Source organism: Fistularia commersonii, chromosome 11, assembly GCF_037954325.1.
Source record: "Fistularia commersonii isolate RoL2024-O1a breed Wild chromosome 11, RoL_Fcom_v1.0, whole genome shotgun sequence".
NCBI lineage: Eukaryota > Metazoa > Chordata > Actinopteri > Syngnathiformes > Fistulariidae > Fistularia > Fistularia commersonii.
In genome coordinates, this window is record NC_141294.1 from 5,002,798 (window position 1) to 5,020,555 (window position 17,758).

Below are 17,758 nucleotides of genomic sequence, written 5' to 3' on the forward strand. Positions count from 1 at the left end.
CCTGTGATTTTAAAGAGTTTCCACCTCACCTCGTTAATCAAAGGCTAATACGTATCAGCGTGCTTTCCGCCCCCAAACCCCACATACACACACACATTATACACACACATTATACGCACATTTTTTTTTCAGCTAGTTCATGGGAAGATAAGGAGCCATAGTTTGCTGCCATGAAAATCTTTAAAAAAAAGATGGTGTGTTGATCTTTGCGTGCCTGATTATACAATAATTATAATTTTTTTCTTTTTTTTTTATAAAAGGGGAAAAATGGGGCCAAAGATAGTGTGAAGAATTGATTCAGTAACAACTTGTAACATTGGTGTTTAATCACAGTGACCGACATTAGTGTCAACTATAGAAAATTATTTGGAAGAAAAATAAAAATTGTATCAGTGACTCCTCAATAAAAGATTTTTTAATCATTTGGAGGACGGAAGCTGACACAAAGTTGTCCGTGGTCCCGAATGAAAGCATACAATGGTGGATGATTTACCGTGGACTGTATTGGTCCAGAAATAAGACTACCAAAATAAATTTGATTAAATACAACAAGACGTATCATAATTGATTCAAATGGATGACTTTTAATAGAGAAAAGAGTGATAGTCATGATTTTCCTGACTTTAAGCGTAAACTTTATTCTATGTGGAATCCCAGATTGCATTTTGGAATTGCATTCTGTGCTTCTTGTGAAGTCTTGGCAATTGTACTTACATGTTAAGAGAATTGGGATTATAGCTGGCGATCACTGCTATTTTTCCAACAGGCATCAGATCTTTGTCTCCTGTCGGTCTGTGGAAAAAAAAAAAAAGACAGAAAGCGAAAGAGAGTGTGTAAGAGAGTTTCCAACTTCAGAGTACAGTGTTCACTAATGGTTAAGCAGAAGGAAAAACAACACTTATTAGAATGCAGCGATTGAGTAATATTTAACTTTGTGAATTTGCTTCTTACTTCAATCCAGTGCGATTGTTCTGGCTTACTCTATTCGATTCAACATGAGAGAGCAGGAGAGAGAGGGGGAGGAAAAATGAGCCTTCCTGTGGTTAATTGAGCATACAGATTACTAATGTGTCAGGTGGTGGCCTCTTAGATGAGGTATGGCACTTTTTTTTTTACAAAGCATCTTCCTTTGTTTCATCTTTAAGGCTAATGAAGTTAGCCTTCCAGTTGCCATCCGGTTGGGACTCAGACACCAGAGCTACTCTCACCTCCCAAGTCTGGCCGCGAGTTGTGGCCTTCGACACTCGACCCCCTGCATCCAGTCAGCCCAAAGACAAATGCAAACACGCAATGAGTCATAGACACACAGGCTCAATTGCAGGTATACTTTTAAATATACTGTAGATGCGCATAATTTGGGTTATTATCTAGCCGTTTTTGAAAGACTTACACTCCAGGCCCATGTTTACAGCATATTCATTATAAAAGCCGCAGACTTGTTTATTTTTACTGTCTCAAAACAGCAAGCATCCATTATCCAAAGATTTTTTTGTCTTTCTCTGTCGTCTTTTTTTCCTTTATGCCTTTAGGTCACCCACTAATGAGCTTAACACTGAGGAAACATGGAAGTGATTAGATGAGGTTGGCTGTGTAAACAACAGAGTGATGATATTGTACTGTGCGTGCATTTATAAAAACAGAAACAAGGGATAGTAGGGGTACGAGAACGGTGTTGCTAACCGGCTTGACTTTTCCTGTGTGTGAGCTACTAGTTAATGATGATCGCTGTTGATGGCTGCCCCCGATCCCCTCCTTTCTGCTGTTTTATCAAGGTGGGCTTACGCCTCCTTATGATCTACTCCTCTCTCTCTGTGCCATGGCTGCTCTGGCCAAGTAGTTCTGGTTACCCAAACATGTTCAAGGTGCTCCATGACCATATGTTTGCTCATTGGGGACTGGAGCAGGGAAGAGCTGGACTCTATAACCTTCACCCAGGTTGAACAATGAATACTCCAGGCTCAGCTTGCTTGGGTTCATGCCAGTTAAGTAGTAGTTGAGGATTCAAGCCATAGACCCGCAGCCTGGACATAGATTTTGGGGCAACAACACATGAGAAATAGAAAAGAGAGTAGGACATATTTAGGGGAGCAATCTAGTCATTCTAGTTAATAATTATCATTAACTGTGCCTGTTTTTCATTCTATTTATTAATCAAGCTATCTAGAAAGGCTATCACAAGAATTCATATTGTTTGAATTTGGAAAGGCCTATGAGAAAACATGTCATAAATTGAGCTGACGACTATATTTGTTTGATGAAAGTGTATGTGACAAAAACGTATGGCTAAATATTAGAGGCAGATTTAAGATCATTCTACCAATACAGATATTTATCTATTGAACATGTCTGTGAGGAGTAAATGAATAAAAAAAAGCTGATTATCTGTTCCTATGCCTTAAATACATTTCACTTTGCTTTCTACTTTAATCATAACTTCCATTTTTCACTTGTCTTATGATTAGATGTCAATTCCTGATTTGTAGTTATCCTAAAAAGGCTTCTATGACAGGGTATCAGCAGAAGCAACTCAGCCACTGGCCATAGTTCCCTGTTTTAGTTCCCCGAAACCCGAAAGAGCTCAACTGTTGTAACGTATCATGCACATTTATTTTCACATTTAGACTGTTAAGCGTAGACCATTCTGTTATATGTTAAAACACAGTGAGCTATTGAGATGATGAATTCCAGAATAATGTAACGTCATGCTATTTTTTTGTTTAAATGTGAAACAAGGGCAGAGAAACAAGAATTGTACAGTTGATCATGGATTTCAACGTAAATATCCTTTACAGATTTTTTAGGACATGAGCCCAATACGCTCCTTTTACTCAATATATAACCTTAGTAATATTTAACACATTTCATAAGCCGAATGACCGTACAGGTTTAAGAAGTTAAGAATAAACTTGTGCTGCCAGTTGAAAATGTCTTCGAACATGAGTCAACAAGTGATCTTAATAAGAGGGAAAGGGCTGAAGGAAAATGCCATTACTCTCCAGATAATTCAAACATGTGTTGGCATTTATCTTGGTGGTCCATGTCCGAACACTAATGACAAACTCTGGTTATTAGTGGACTGAACCAAAGCCAAAGGCATGCCCACCCAAAACTTTAATCTGTTAATGTTTCCCTCTCTCTAATTTGGTATTCAAAAAAAAAAAAAAAAGAAAAAAAGGAAGAACAAAAGAAAGATGCAAAGAGAAAGCTGTGTAAAATCAGGGTAACATTTGGTATGTTTTTTTTTTTTTTTTTGAATATCCCTCTGCCTCTTCATCCCCCGTCAAACTTTATTATGTATTAGTGTTTACTATCTGCTTGAGAACACTCTTTAAACTATGAACACCTTTGAAACTACAAAATGACAACTGACGCACAGACTTCCCCCACCCCTACCCCAACAGATGCACACAGACAAACAGACACACAAAGACACACACACACACACACTCCACGGTCCCCTGATTTTGGATGGATAGATGTTTGGGGAGAGGCAGGAGATGGGGGGTTGAAATATATAATCTTCTGAAAAGAATGAGGCCCTCTGGGATTTTCTCAAAGTGGCCCCTCTCTGTACTGGGTCGAGGGAGAGAGTGGGTAAGCGCTGGTGATGTGCATGCGTGTGTGTGTGTATGCGTGTGTGTGTGTGTGTGTGTGTGTGTGTGTCCCGAAACACGGCAACTCCACACTGTAACCTGAGACAGAAGGGGGCCAATCTGTCAAATAATTAGCTGTTGCCCGGCACAAAGGTTTTATTTGCAGGAATTTTATCGAGGCAGGATTGAATAATATGTCTGCGCATTGTGTGGGGTCATGGGAACATCATCTCTTACTGGTGGGCCATAAAAGACGTCTAAATGATAATGAGAAAAGGCCCCGGTAATTCAATTCCGCGAGCTTTGGTTTTCATCTTTCTCCCCCTCCTTTCCTCGCCACTTAGTTTCTCTGTCCTTTTCTCCCTGCTTAGCTAATTGCAGAACTTCATATTATACAGTGGAGTGGAGATAGCGGAGTATCTTTACCGAGTGTACAGAAAAGCACAAGCTTTAGTACGACTATAGCTGCACAAAAAGGCAACGTTCGTAGCTCATTGTATTTTTCATCCAATTCATTTCAGTCTAGAGCTGGAATTCATGAATAAACAATGAATGTGGATGATGTCTGGTGTGACATTGTGCATTAACAAAAAGCTCCTCAAACAGTATCGACTTAATAAATAGCTCAAGAAATTAACACTTTAAAACATACAAAAGTAATTAAAATTATGCATGGCGTAATAGAAGAAACCAGATAATCAGTAGCATGAGGCTTTTGAAATACTTAATCCTCGTTGTCTCTTTGTACATTGACCCCTGATCTCTGAGAGCAGCCAACCAGGATGTGGATATTGTTAAAAGGGATTGATTAGCCTGTGGTCTATAGATGATTGTTTATATCATTCCATACTGGAGGCTTGACCTTTGGTGACCTTTCGCTGGACCAATCTGCTGAAAACCATGACCTGCATCCATTTGCAACAGCACTAATTAGCTTTGACGGGGCCTCAGTTTGCGTCTGGGTTGTAAAATGAAGCCCTGCCGTGCTCTGATTGAAGAAATACGTGGTGTGGCTACTCCAACATTTGCCTAGCATTTCCTCCCGCCGAATGTCAAACACATTAAACTTAATGTACCAGCAAATCTTGCTCAATTATTTGTATGTTATTGAGGTGTGTGCATGTGTATGTTTATGTGCATGTCTGGTGGCACTAAATGGTGTTCATATGTCAGTGTATGTTTAGCTGTCTGAGCACACTGAAGCATGCTGGTGTTTACATGTGCGAGGGGGATGAAGAGGGAGAGACAGAGAGTTTGCCTTTTCTTTATGTCCGTCGGATGAGGTTACACATGCTGCACCAGACTGCAGAGGGGTGAGGAAACTTGCTTTTAAGTAAAATAATTGGATTATTGTATCCTGTGATCTTGCTAATTATAATGAAAGCAAGCTTACAATTTTCCAATTATTATTCTATGCTGATTCTGTTCCTCTCTAATAAAGCGAAGCACTGATGCAAAACAAAATGCCAGGACTCCATTTCCTGCCTCTGCCTTAGAGCTATTGAGAGACAAGGGACCTACACACCATCCAAAAATCACCCCTTAAACCTCCACATACGACACACGTAACAAAGTTCTGGGAACGCGCGCCACGTTCAGTACAGTACCGCGTTCCCAAACTGAATGCATGAGGGATTTTCACAATATTAATCTGCCTTTGAAATCATCAGTCAGTCAATACCGCAAAACACAGGACAATATAAGTAACTCAACAAAACAGTTAGTTACTGGGTATAAAGTTGACATGAGTCACTAACTCTCTGTCTGACAAATCACTGTATTAAATCTCCCACATCCCACGCTCCTCCTCCTCTTCCTCCTCCTTCTCCTTCACACACACACACACACACACACACACACACACACACACACACACACACACACATACATGCGTTCTCGCCTCTCTGTATCAATCACTCATATGTCTCTGCCCTCCCTGTCAGTCTCCCACCAAATTCCCAGGATCAGAGTACATCTGACAGTATTTCATCTTGGATTTGAGGATAAGTGAGAGGATTTCAGTTCAAGCTCTGAGCTTAGCATGAAAATGCAGCTCAGTGTGAAAAGCTAAGGGTTTACACAATACGGGATCCCCCCTCAACCCCAGCCTTTTTTCCTTTTTTTCCTTCTCCTGCAACTGGTTCTGTCCCTCTCCTTCCCTCTTTGCTGTGTTTTGTTGATTTAGCTGTGAGTGGCTGCCTGACACAACATTGGCTAACTCCTCAAGGAGCTAAATACAGCTAACCCCAATGCATAGTTATTCTATCACTGGAATCCAGGGGGAACACAAAAAGGATGTATTTTAATTAAGCAAAACCCAGGGGCTTCAGTATTACTATAACCACATGGAGCTAGGGACATAAAATGAAGAAAACAAGAAACAGGTATTAGACTGTGTTTAGAGAAATTGCAATGTTTGAGATCACAAAGCATCATGTACAAGGCCAACAAAATAATGACCGTCACAATATTTAACAGTATTTATGACTGTGCAAAAGATGAAAAGAAGACACATTTATGAAAATATCTTGATTATACAAATAGCAATAAGAAATGCAGGCAACTATTAATATTTTAATACAAAAAGTAATACCCCAACAATTTCTTGCTTGCATGCTTAAACATGTAGAGATCCAAAAAAGTAAAATTGCTTTCCATAAACATGTTTTGCACTCGTAGCCAGCTGATCTAGGTGGTTTGTCAGTGTCAAAGACCGCTATTGTCGACCGAGACATTTAAAATCCATCAGTCATTCTACTGCAGAGCCTCCTGTTTTATTTAACAATGTGAATTGGTTTCGGTCACTCACAATAGCTCTCAGAAAATGCACTGTACTCCTCTTCTTTGAGTGACAATGGCTAATATCTAAAGGTTAAACTCTTTTAAGAAAAAAAAGGCAGAGAAAAATCGTCATTACACTTTTGTTTCAAAGTATTATGAGTGGAAATAATGTATAGTTTATTTTGAGTATAAAGGTCTAATTGGGGAAAAATGCACCCCAGAAGGTGTGAGATGTTATCGTAGTCCCATATGATTTTTTTTTTTTTAAATACAAATCCTATATACACCCTCTGTGCTCGGAGGCAAAGGGCCATGTCTAACAGTAAGGCAAGACTTATTCTAAGTTGTAGTTCATCTGGATCATTTTATTCATTCTATTCGCACTGCTTTGATTTTTAGAAAAATGATGTCATGATCTGGTTATCCTGGATCCCATCACAAACTATGACATTGTCTAATCTAGCCGGAGGTGTCGTCAGCTTAATGCTGGACTTTTTTTTTCGTAAAGTCCCAAATAATAACCATAGAGTAAATATGTCCACTACCCAGCATGCAGTGACACATTGTAGATATTATGAAGACTCATTAGTTCAGATATCCTTTACATTATTTAAATCATTGCTTACTTTTCTTTAGTATCATTTATTTTCTTTGAGGGAATATATCATGGGTTAACTTGATTCTCTGGTTGTATTTGTTGCATACTCTGTTGTACTGTACCAGACCTTAATAAAAGTTGAAAGCCTGTTGTGGATCATCCATTCAAACACACACACAAACAGACACATACACACCCACGCACACACACCCACGCACACACACACACACACACACACACACACACACACACACGCACACACATGCACACAGGCACACACACTCTCACACACAGAAACTCATACAAAAATGTTGCTACTGCATAGGTTAACCCTGGAAATAAAGAAATAAAGGCATTACATTGAGAACCTGAGGAGAATCTTGAATGCCAGTTGCTGGTAGGAAAGATGGATTGCCTGAATTCTCCACCAATCACCAAACAACACATCGGCTGCAGCATTGATTGATGAAGTATTTAAGTCGTCAATCTCACATCACCTGCTTTTCTTCTCTCTCTTTCCCCCAAATGGCTGCAGAAAAGCTATGCTGTGTCTGCAGATCAGAAGAACTCAAATCGACAGAAGGCTTCGTATATTGTTTTCTTGTGCGAAGATCAAAATTTAAAAGGCTGCTATGAGGGTTGGCTTCAGTCGGTCAAAAAAGACGACGAGACCGCGTTATATATCTTTTACAACTTGCACAACCAGCTCACCGGACTACAGTGAGCCAAAAATCTCAAGAGCGTTGCCACTGCATGGAAAAATTGATCGCGCATCGTTTGCATGTTTATACGTATGAAAGCTGTCACCTCACAACTCACAGGTTCTGTATCCACTGCAACCCTGGCAGTACAATGTAATTGACCTGAGTGTATATAACTCAGACCAATATTATTGATTACAAATCATGATTAACAATAATGCTATTGATAAAAAATGGAACATTAGCTCTCACCTCTGACCTTATTTGCAGACCTTTTTGTACTCTATGATGTATTCAATATCATAATCATGCTTGAGTACTCTTGCTTTGAAAGAAAAGCGTGGAGGGGAAGGTGGGATCAATCGGACAGCACACATAAGCAGAGAAAAAACATTGCACCTGCAAATATTGTGTTGACAGTGCATTGGTGAGCAAACACAGAGCCCGGGTCCTCTGGAGTTATGGAGATGCCATTGATCCACTAGTTAACCTATTCTCCTGCATCAGTACAACAGCAAACCCTTCCCCCGCCCACCCCATCCATTGTTTCCCCTCCACTAATATGATACCCCCTGAAGGTTCTCCACAGACCTCATTTCTAATCAATGCATGTGGTTGGTGGGATCATCCTGTCTCTGCAAATTAATGACTTCACTTTTTTCTGTGGTTTCATTCCATCGATTTGTTTTATTAGCCCATTGATCTCCATGCACCCCCACCGCACCCCACCCCAACCTCTATCACCCTCCACCTCACAAGCCAACCTCTCGCTTCCCCTTGTCTTATCGATATGAAAGTCTTCCTTCATCATCAAGTCACTTTGGAAATTTGCAAAACTAAAAATGGACATCACTCGTGCATCTTATTCACAAATAGACACGACGTATAACTGTCATTTTTTTTTACATTTTGTTCCTCGTGAGTGTTATAAGACAGCTGGACCAAACCACAGTCGATAATAAGACAAAGAACCCTCATCCATCAAGATTGCTTGACTCTTTTCACTTTCAAATAAGAATATTCAATTTAAGGGACCCCGATTTTCAGTCTTGTAATACAAATGTCATGGTTGAAAACCCTTAAACGTTCGTCTGGCCAGGGCTCGGTGGTCTTATTAACAACCATATCTAACTCTCCCCTATAATTCCCTTTGAGATTCGAACAAAAGGATAGGAAGTGCTTTACTCCGACAAGTCAGACTTCACTTCACAGGAGGAATTACAGCTTTTCAGTTTCTGTCACTGGAGCGTTTTAGTGAGGTGCCCCACTAGCATAACGATGTTCTTTCTCTCTTGTTTTATGACTTGGACCATGTACAAAGAGTTGATTCACAGTAATTACATATGAAAACACCAATGCTGATGTGTATATGAGCAGTTCAAACTAAACTTGCTGAGAGACAACCGCACAAGGAGACACAAAGATTTTCTTTTACTGACAGAAATATGTGGTGGGGCCTGATATGCAACTGCTAAGACATAAACTCACAAATGAAACAAATATTCAAGAATTCCCCAAAGCAAACACAACTCAAATATTTGTTGATTTAAAATAAACAACTGCCCATCTATGAAGCAGTCTGATTAGTATAACTTTTTTTCATATTCTGTGAAAAACTATGCTACCCATTGTTGTTTCTTTTCTGCCTCACTCACATTTGACTACACACACTAATGACGTTGAAAACATTTTTTTTTTTACCTTTTGTTCGGCTTTACAGTTACATACTGTATTAATTTAAATCACACTGTAATAGCGAAGCAAGTGCTGTTTACAAGTTTGATGTACTTTTCCCAGGAAGCATGCAATCTTACATGATCCTTACACATTTTCATATAGTTACCATATGTTGCCTTAAAACAAACCAAATAAATTGGAACTTCAAAATATGTTTTCTGCTTTCCCACACTGATTCTGCAATTCAAGTAAAAACACACATGTGGTATTCAACACATAACACATGCACACCTACGGTTTTCTCTTACATATCACATTTCTATGCCCAGATATCACCAAATGATTACATCGTCCATATTCAAAGATGAGAGAAAAACTATCAGGCACCCTGCCACCCCCTCACAAAACTGCATGTTTATCCAGCTTGTGGGAATTCCTGTTCCTCAGGATGGATCTGGAGTCGTCACAATTGGTGATGTTCCTGTCCCACCCTGTGAGCTCTTTCATGGAAATCAAATCCCACACAGATAGACAATCACTCACTTTTTTCAGACTACCCCCAACTTAGACATTACCCAGTGACCTTGTGGTGGAAGACATGGACTGTTACTGTAGATACACACACATACACACAAACTGTGTATGTATACATACACACACATATATATATATATATATATACATATACACACACGCATGTATTTATAAACATATATATATATAGACATCCTATATATATATATCCTATATATATATATAGACATCATATATATAGACATCACACACACATATATATATATATATATATATATATATTTATACACACATATGTGTGTGTGTATGTGTGTGTGTATCTACAGTAACAATCCAAGTCTTTCGTCTTCCACTATTCCACTACAAGGTCACTGGTTAATGTCTAACTAAGTTGGGGGAGTCTGAAAAAGCGAGTGATTGTCTATATATATATATATATATATATATATATATATATATATATGCAACTTAGGTTTAGCCTCTACTTACAACATTCTTACATGTCTTTCTCTTCTTTCTTTACATAAATCCTTTCAGGGCTTCTGGCAGCAGTTTCCTGCTCTTTCATCTGGCTCCCTTGTGGTACAACTATTAGCTCGGCCTGTATACCTGCCAGTGTTTGGGAAGCAACTGGCTCTGGATGCTCAGTGCCTGCATGGGCCCAGGGGCTGCTGGGACCTGGGAACACTGGCACCAAATACCTATGGGTAATTAGACCTTCATTCAAGAACGAATGTGGCAAGAATTAGACAAAAGGCTCTTTCCGGTTCAATTCATATCTCTATCCTGGCTTCCTTCCCTGCCTAATATCCATTCTCCACCATCACTCCTCTCCCTTTTCTCTTCTCCATTCTTTGACATCCTTAAACTGAGACCAGTCCTGTATCTTGATGTTGGTTTGTTCAGAGTTCCAGAATAAAATAAGACAAAAATCTACCCAAAAAGAGTAAGTCAAAATGTAACTGAGAGTACATTTTAAATAAAAAGGATGATTATTATTGGCACTCACCTTTTGAGATTTAATTCATTCAATTCCAGACTACAAAGCAACTCAAAGATATAACAATATAGTTATATACGGCATTATAAAACTGCCTAAATCTATATTAGTCAACGATATTTCCTGAATAGCCACTGATGCCACGAAAAAACACCACCTTCAGTTTGAAACATCCATGAGAAAAGCCAGATCCTCTGTTCCTCAAAAAAAAAAAAAATCATCATCGACCAGGAACCACGGTAACCCAAACGTCAGATTATGGCTTCAGCCGGATTTGAATATTTGTTCTGTTGATTTACTACTTTTCCTCTCTTTTCATTTGTGAGAAACATGATGGCGGTTCTTTCTCATGTAAGGGGAAAACTATGAGAGGCCCCTTCTTCTTTTGTGGTGAAAGGTGACATAACCCATAATTCCACTCAAACCACAATGTCTTTGATCAGATGTTCCACTCTGATACTGCAAGGGTGGTTCACATGACACAAAGCAGGCACACATGACAAATGACTCAGTTGCAAAAATGCGCCAAAGTACAGAACCCAAAACAGTTTGAGACATGAAAACATTATCAAGCGGATACCAAATTTTACACAAATTAAAAGTCCACAACTAAATTTGCATGTGCTTACGTGAAATGTAATGGATGTCAAGAACTGTTGGGAAAAATAAAATAGAAAAAAAAAAAAGATGATATTCTGCACCGTATGAAACAAAACTGTTAAATTCTATTGATTAGAAATTATTCATTGCCTCATCAAATCTTTATGGCACAGAAAGGGGAGGCATGAATAGGCTGAAGGGCTGCTCTTTGCTGCTCACTGGATTGAATAAGAAGATAAGAGGATGCTGCTTTTAGCAGTCTGGGAAAAAATAAAAACAACAAAAAAAAAAAAAAAAAAACACTGGGTCCACATTAGCATAAACACAAACACAAAAGAAGAAGAGGACAGGAATGAAACAGAAAAAAGTGTTGTCAACAGGACCCCCAGTGAGGAATTTCAATTTCATATATCTAATTATCCCTGTCAGATGGAGAGGGAGTGACACAAAGCTGTCTTTGTTCTGTCTCTTTATCTCCCGCATCTCCTCCAATTAATTTCAGTATACGAATATGACTAATTGTCTCTCTAAAGCTCTGCCGCCAAATAATTTTGGCCTGTGTTGGAGGGGGGTGGGATGCTCAAACACCAATTTATGATATTTAAAGACAATGGATTGCGCATAATTCAGGTGAGCATGTTAGCAGGGTGATGCAACCCCGGCCCCTACCCCACAGTCTTGTATTCTGTGCGATACCTCTATACTTTCTCTCTTTTGTTAACGGGCGTATTATGTCTCTCATTTCTGTCATTGGGATTGTTTCTTTGTTTAGCATAGCATCATAATCAGGCGGGAAGAGGTGGAAAATTGCGGTAGATTTATTCTTGGTTTTGGCAGTGCGTGCCGAAACAACATTTTACGTCAATTTTCAACAGATGTACGGAAGATGAGGTTAATTCTTGCCATCCAACTAACTTTTGAAAAATCAATCAAACTAAATTTTAACAAAAAACTTCTGTATCGAAGCCTTTTTTTAGTGACTCTTTCATTCAAAGATAGGCGCTTTTACGACTTTTATGGCTCTTTCCACTGTCACCGTCCAATAGTAGATAAACACTTGGGCTATCGTCAAGGGTGTTTGTTTTTACTTTCCAAAAGTATTGCACATTTATATTTATCACAAGGTTTGTGATAATGACGGTATCATTAATTGGTGTGCTATTTACATTAGAAGACCTTGTCTTTTGCTTTATCTCATTGGCAAGTGATGCACTCCTGTTGAAAAAAAAAAAAAAAAGATATTCCATCACTTATTGACTCTGGAATAAGAAGCCCTCGAAAAGAGATGGTGCTAAACTAATGACATTTTTTTCATTCTGTCCTTCTGAAAATTGGCAAAACCTAAACGTAATGAAACGAACATCCCAATTAAACAAAGCCGAGCCTCAATATTAAGAATATAAAACATAGTCACTCATTCCGCCTTAGAGCGAGGGGGAGAAGTGGTGGGAGGGGAGCTATCGTTACATTTCATTAGACACATTCCTTCTCTATGGACTCTTGACCAGTTGCCATGGCATTTTAGCTGACCACATTTTCAAATCACCCTCCTGTCAACTGCTTTCCCAGTACTTCTCCTCCTAAAATTGCAAACTATCTATCTATCTATCTATCTATCTATCTATCTATCTATCTATCTATCTATCTATCTATCTATCTATCTATCTATCTATCTATCTATCTGTGTTTTATTCAAGGCTTAATTAATATCTAGCTGGTTTTACAAAATCTCTGAAAGGACAACGTTGTATTAATTATAATCAATATTATTTGTTTTTAACTAATTCCAAAAGAAGAGCTTTCAAGCAAATGTATCGTCTCTACTGAGGAAACTAACAAAGGTTTGAGTATTGTGTGATCCGGACAATACATCAAAAATAATACATGCTGATCATGTTGATCAGTTGAAAGAAAAAAGTAAGTAAATATATATTTAGAGAGAAGGAACATTGCAAAGAAGCACTTCCTTCCAGCTGAAACTAAAACAGCAAATAATTTCCTTCCCATTTTTGCCAGAGTTGGCTTTTGTTTTGTCTGTGCTGTCGAGTATTATGTCACAAATGCAGAATAAAAGCTCTGCTTTGCTTTCCACAGGATACACACATGTAATCTTCCAAGACTTCTGCATCCAAGCAAAAACAAACAAAAGCGTACAGTCAGTTGGCTCTGCATAGTGGCACTGGCTGCTGCGGTTGTGGCGTAACGTCACTGTACTTTGAGAGTAGGCATGTACGGTGTTTGCCAAAAAGCATTACGAATTCCACCTGAGCATTTTAAAGGTGAAGTCACTATTATAGAGACGGCGTTCCCAGAATACATTAAGGCTGAAACTTCACCCTGTAGTAGAGAGAGGTCATTAACTGACACTTGTTGTAGACTATCTTGGAAATGTCTATCAGCTGCTGTGGATAGTGAGAAAGACAGGATCATATCAACAAAAACGTTTTTATCCAGCCGTTTAAATATGAGTATACTGAACTTTCCATATACACTGATTAGCATCTTTCCCCAGCAGTCAAGGGCTCAAAAACCGACAATAACAAAAGTAGAAAAACTTGATTTGCATTTGGTGTATAAATAGTTCCAGGACAAGGGCTGTTAAGTTTGGAATTAACATGTAAACAGTTGGAAAGTCTGCCCTGCTGCCCCCTATCCCCTTCTCCTTAACCCCCTCCCTGGTTCCCTTTTAGCGCCTTGATAAATATACATAAAGCCTCACACAAAGACCGCCTTGTTCCTTTTAAATGGGCTACTTTTTAATGGAGACATATATTTCCAGGATTATATCAGCATTCACTTGCAAATTTTTAGTTTTAATACTCCAGTTGGGGCAGTCTATGAATAAGAGTATCATCTGAATGCATGGAACACCTGGTGCTGAGGGTTGGGCTGCGAGGGGGTTCGGAGCTGACCTGATGTCAGTGCCAAGACTTCCCTCGTTCCCAGACATTCAGATTCCCGCTGTCACAGTCACCGTGATACTGCGGACGAAAACACACATGTAACTTTACGCTCATGTCTGTGAATGCCAAGGAACAGATTTGAAGAGGGCTGCTGAGTTCAGAGATCAGAGTCAGATAACAGTTGGATAACTTTGACATCTGATAATATAAAGATACTTAAGGATTGTAGCGGCTAAGATTTGTACCTATTCTTACAGGTTTTTATACGGCTTTTCAAAAGAGCCTGGGGGAAATTTCTGTATTGACAGCACAGATGCGATGGGGACGAACTAGCGAAATATAAATGTGATAAAACGGAGCTGGGTTTTCCGTGAATATTTTTCAGAATTTCAATATCATCTGGTTAACAGGTGGAGACACAAAAGAGATCTCAGGGTTTAGCGCTATAGCAAAGAAAACAATGGACCTGCAGAGGCTTATTTTGTACATTACTTACTTGGCTGCATGAGAAGACATGGGGGGAGGTGGAGGGAATGAGTAGCACTATTTGGAGGAGAGAGGAAGGGGTTCAGGGTCTATTCGTATGCACCCCACATCCACTCAACACACAATCAGGCCAGTATTGCGTTTTGCAAATTTATACCCAGGATGTTGGTTTAGAGTGTTTCCCTGAGAAAAGAGAGAGAGAGAGAGAGAGAGAGAGAGAGAGAGAGAGAGAGGGAGAGAGAGTGAGAGAGAAAGAGAAGGATTTTTTTTCAAGTAAGTGTCTGCTTTCATGAGCAAGAGTGATTGAGGCACACAAACAAACCTTTGTTTCTCGGCTCACAGATGCAAGGCCTGAGCTCTAATTTTTACGCCACACCTCGAGACACATTTGCAGTTTTTCAAATAGTGAAAAAACAAGTGTAAAATTAGCGACCATCTTGAAAATAGTAAAAAAAACAAAAAAAAAAAAAACCAAAGCTGCTAGCCAAAAAAAACCTGCTGTTAGATAACAAAAACAGGCAAGGGTTTGTTTTTTTTTCAAATATGAAATGATGAGAAAGAGTTATAATATAAATATTCATTTGAAATATACTTCTGAAAAATTATGCTTTTATGGGACATGCAATTTTGAACATGCAGTGACTGCCGATAAAATAAATAAATAAGGCAAACTAAAAAAATAGAGCTGTAAATGTGACAAACAAATCCATGGATGAAAACAAACACTCTAAGTCAAATCAAGAAGCCCAGAAGCTGATTGACATTTAAACTATACAGTATGTTAAGCTTCTTTACCGCTGGGTTCATCGAGTTTGAACCTCCTCCATCCCCTCATTTTAGTTAACATTAATGAGTATTATCCGAAGATACATGTTACGTTTTTATGACGTTAAAATTGATGTGCAAATCCTCAAGTGCCATAAAATAAACTGCTGTTTCAAACTAAATTGTTTTCCTGAGGGCCTTACAGTGGTAAAATGGTTTACACTGTTGCATCGTTACTAGAAGAGTATGGGTTTTGAATCTAAGGGTCAGTTGGGGTCTTTCTGTTCGAAGTTTGTAAAGTCTCCCTGTGCCAGTGTGGCTTCCCTCCCGCCTCTCGCTGCAGAGCCATAACATGCAGTTGGTTAAAGCAGACTAAACTGTCAGTAAGTGTGAATGTAATAGTAAGTGGCCCTGCATTTGAAATGATGAGTCAAACTCCCACCCTCAGCCATGACAACCCCATGTGACCCTGTGAGCAGTGTTACAGATTAATGAATGGGAGATTTATTATTATTATTATTATTATTATTATTATTATTATTATTATTATTATTATTATTATTATTATTATAGTTTCTGTTTTGCATTGAGGTATCCACTTGTTAAAACTGATCACTCATTTATATCTATTCTTCATTTTGTATAAAATGGAAAATGCAGTGAAAGCCATTTTCAGGTTAGTACTATAATGATGCAGGGAAGTGGAGAGCCTAAATAACAATTAAATGCAATGATTCGATATAAAAGTTTTTTTAATACTTATTTACTACGGCTGAGATCTTGTACTGATTCTTGATTGGTAAAAAGTGCTACATTTTGATGCATGAGTAAGAGCTTTCTAACGTACATTTTATAAAATAATTGCATAATATTCCGTGAGCTAAGCGTGTGGTTAAGTTGTAAGGCTCTGACAACTTGCTTATGTCACTTTCATTAATAATTACTTTAATGATGTGAGTATTTGGCATGCACTGGGCAGGAAACATTCACACATAGCGCTATTTGCATAAATCTGCCATTTTAGGGGGAACAGAGAGAGCACGATAAAGGGAAGTGGGGAATTATAGGACTCAGATGAGTGTGATTGGCAGTTCCCTTGGCTCCCAGGGTTAGAGAGTTCAGAGAAAAGCTGATTATTCCTCTCCCTCAGGTCAAGCCTTCATAAATAAACAAGGGGAGAGCCTGAGGCAAAGTGTTTTAGTATGATTAGCATATCATACAAGTTATCGACAAGGCACTTATCATATTACAGCACCACCGTCCACTAAGCACACAGAGGTTACATGTACAGGGCTGCTGAGCATACATCTCTGTTCATTACGATGGTCCTGAGGGAGAGAATAAATCATATCAGCACGTGGTTATGGCAGCGCAGTCGTTTGACTTTGCCATGCAGCGAATGTTGACTTGGGCCCTTAATAAACTGCAGTGGTGGTGACAGGTTTTCACAGAAGGGGAGACAATTGAAAATGAATGAAAGGACAATAGCGAGGAGTATAGTTAGAGGCAGAGCTTCAATGAACATTTTTAATGTGACCTTAGACTTTTTTGTGTCTCTTATGCTATATATTTTTTGGTTTCGGTTTTAGGGAACCCGCTTAAAAGACCATTACCTATTGCCTATTTACTGCATCAACACCTTTTTTGTAATTAAAGAAGAGTAAAACCGTCAAATTAAGTTGCCATACTTTTTTCATAACCCATATAGCCTCAATACTCTTAGAATAGGTTTCAGTTTGCTGAACCATGGACTTCTGTTGGAAATCTAAATCTGTTACAAAACGTAAATCCAAGGATAAATGTACTTCTTAAAACTTGTACATACAGTTCTCAGAGGATTGAACTGGTAAATTGTGACAACGCTGAATGCATAGCACTAAAATAGAACCCTTTCCAAAATGTGATTCAATTTTCTTTGACCATGTAGTATTATCCAACTATGTTGTTTAAAGAAATATTTCCACTTTTCATGAAGAAAATCATTAGAAATGTAGTTTGACAGTCAATCATTGTTGCCGCTGTTGTTGCTTTGTTGCCGGTTTGATACCAGCTTCCAGAGCAGAAGTAGAACTGCCGTGTATAATTACATTGCAGCGCCAACTTTTTTTTTTATTTCTTTT

At 38.7% G+C, this 17,758-nt stretch overlaps 1 long non-coding RNA gene across 2 annotated transcripts in view; it reads right to left on the minus strand.

Annotated features, from left to right (window-relative positions):
- The window catches only part of LOC147229275 (uncharacterized), a 65,929-nt gene that overhangs the window by 19,795 nt on the left and 28,376 nt on the right, over positions 1-17,758 (minus strand). For both annotated transcript variants that reach the window (XR_015106769.1, XR_015106770.1), the window contains one exon: positions 715-792. This is a non-coding gene — a long non-coding RNA (uncharacterized LOC147229275). The remainder of the gene's footprint in view (positions 1-714; positions 793-17,758) is intronic.